The sequence below is a fragment of the Mandrillus leucophaeus genome, unplaced genomic scaffold, assembly GCF_000951045.1.
Source record: "Mandrillus leucophaeus isolate KB7577 unplaced genomic scaffold, Mleu.le_1.0 Scaffold831, whole genome shotgun sequence".
NCBI lineage: Eukaryota > Metazoa > Chordata > Mammalia > Primates > Cercopithecidae > Mandrillus > Mandrillus leucophaeus.
Window position 1 is genome coordinate 44,455 of NW_012109042.1, and position 2,884 is coordinate 47,338.

The following is a 2,884-nucleotide window of genomic DNA, read 5'->3' on the forward strand; positions in this document are numbered from 1 at the left end:
AAACAAACAAACAAACAAAAAACAAGAAACCTGTCTAACATCTTTAAAAACACAAAGTTTTAGAGCCAGGTGTGGCGGCTCATGCCTGTAATCCCAGCACTTTGGGAGGCTGGGGCGGGTGGATCACCTGAGTTCAGGAGTTCAAGGCCAGCTTGACCAACATGATGAAACCCTGTCTCCATTAAAAATACACAACTAACTGGGCATGGTGGCAGGTGCCTGTAATCCTTGCTACTTGGGTGGTTAGGCAGGAGAATCCCTTGAACCTGGTAGGCAGAGGTTGCAGTGAGCCAAAATCATGCCACTGCACTTTAGCCTGGGCTACTGAATGAGACTTTTTCTCTAAATACATATATACTTACATACATGCATACATACCTACATACACACACACACACACACACACACACACACACAAAGAAAGCTTTCCATTTAATAAGCACTCAAAGGTCTTTACAAGTTTAAAACAAATACAGGACCCTCTAAAGTAAGGCTAAATGCTAAGCGATGCGGGAGAGAAAAAAGACATAAATAACTCCCACTCTCATGAGGTTAATCACTAAATCCTATTTTTCTAGAATCACCTGGTCTCTCTAAGCCCTGAAAACGAAACTGAATTTCTCACTTGATACTTGGCTATGACTTGCAATAATGAAAACCAAGAATTGTGTTCTGTCACTGTGTATTGCTTGCTACCTGGGATCAAGGGTTGACTTTTTCATGATTTGCTCCATCACCTGTGTGCTTCTTATCCCAGACCAAACTAAGCTTTTTTCTAGAGTTCTACGATTTACAGTTTTACTGTATTACTTCTTGCTTTCCAATGGATACAAAGCAGAGTCCTGGTAGGCACATTTTTTATACCTGCAAAGATGGAAAACTAAACAGTTCCCTCTGTTCAATATTAAAACAAAAGTCCTGTAAACCTCAGATAGTGAGTGTAATACTTCAGCACTAGCATGAAAGTCTCAAATACAAAAAAAATACCAAGAACACTCCTAGCAAACAAAAGTAAGCTCTTGGCCGGGAGCAGTAGTTCACGCCTGTACTCCCAGCATATTGGCAAGCCAAGGTGCGGTAAGTCAGGAGTTGAAGACCAGCCTGCGCAGCATAGCGAATTCCATCTCTGCAAAAATTTTAAAAATTAGCTGGGCATAGCGGCACACACCTGTAGTCTTAGAGCTACTTGGGAGGCTGAGGTGGGAAAATCACTTGAGCCCAGGAGTTTGAGGCTGCAGTAGCTATGATCATGCCATTGCATTCCAGTTGGGATGACAGAATGAGATCTAGATATTACATTCTGTCCTGCTCCTATTTACACTAAAATCACTAAGTTAAAATATTTTCATTCAGCAGGATAATAATTAAGTGAAATTTGACTTTGGTGCTTTGCTAGCAAAACATAAATAAATAAAGTGAAATGACAAATTACTTACTGGGAGAAAGTCTTTGTAACCTCAATGACAGATAAAAGGTTTATATCCTTAGCCTATAAAGAAATCTTTAAAATTACTCAGAAAAAAAATGAATGATTTCCAGCAGGAAATGGGCAATGGAGAAACCGGCACTTCCCACTAGAAGAAAAATGGCCAATGAGCATATGAAAAAGATTCAAAAGCACTAGAAATCAAAGAAATGTAATGAAAACAATGAGAGGTTCTGCTTAAAGACCAGTAGAAATGACAAATGGCAGGGGAACCTGGAGCTCCATCCCTGTTTGTGGGAGTGTAAACTCAACCAATTTTCCTGCAGGATAATTTGATAATTTCTTTTAAAAATCCTAAAACTGTTTCATATTATTTTCCTCTAGAAATTCTACATCTATGAATTTGGTGCAAAAATCCTTACTCAAGTCCATTAAAAAGTATATGGAAGGAAATTCACTCTGGTGTGGCACCGATGCACTTATGATATATCCAGCTATTAAAAATGATGATGCTAGGATATATTTCTCCCATAGAAACATGCTTAAAATATAGTCAGTGGCAAAAGACCATATTATGATTCTACTTCGTTAAAATGTTTCTAGGCATAAAAAGTGTGAAAAGCAACAAACCAGAATGTGTTGAGTGGCAAAATTAAAGATTTTTCTTTATATTTTGTCATCCAAATTATTACAAAAAGAATGTGATTTCCTTTATAATCAGAGAGAAGAGTTATTTTCATTGATTTATACTTAAATTTCTTTTTGTTTTCTTCTTTTTTCTTCTGTATGTATCCCATGTAGGCTAGAGAGCTTAAATCCCTGCCTCTCGAGGGAAATCAGCCCATTTTCAGGGCGTGCAGTACGCAAAGCTGCCCCATCTTCCTTTTATTTTCTATTTTTATTATTTATTTATTTATTTACATATTTATTTAGAGATGGAGTCTTTCTCTGTTGCCCAGGCTGGAGTGCAGTGGTGCATCTCAGCTCACTGCAACCTCCATCTCCCGAGTTCAAGTGATTCCCCTAGCTCAGCCTCCTGAGTAGCTGGGACTACAGGCATGCACCACCATGCCCAGCTAATTTTTGTATTTTTAGTAGAGGTGGAGTTTTACCATCTTGGACAGGCTGGTCTCAAACTCCTGACCTCAAGGGATCCTTCTGCCTTGTCCTCCCAAAGTACTGGGATTACAGGCATAAGCCACTGTGCCTGGCCTGACATATTATTTCTAAACATTTCACAGTGATATTTCAATTAAGTTAAATTTAATTCTTACTGACCTGAACTCTTATCTTGTTTAATGATATCTTCCAGTTGAAAGGTGTTTCCTCTGTAATCACAGGTGCTAAAGGAAATACAGCATGTATTCATTAGGTAGACGTCCACTAAACCACTAATTCTTGCATTGTAGTCCTCAGACCCTCAGCATCAGCAACACGTGGGAACTTGTTAGACATGCA

The 2,884-nt window shown here is 38.8% G+C and overlaps 1 pseudogene; it reads right to left on the reverse strand.

The window, feature by feature from the left end:
- Window positions 1-2,696: 2,696 nt before the first annotated feature.
- The window catches only part of LOC105530605, a 7,560-nt pseudogene continuing 7,372 nt past the window's right edge, over window positions 2,697-2,884 (reverse strand).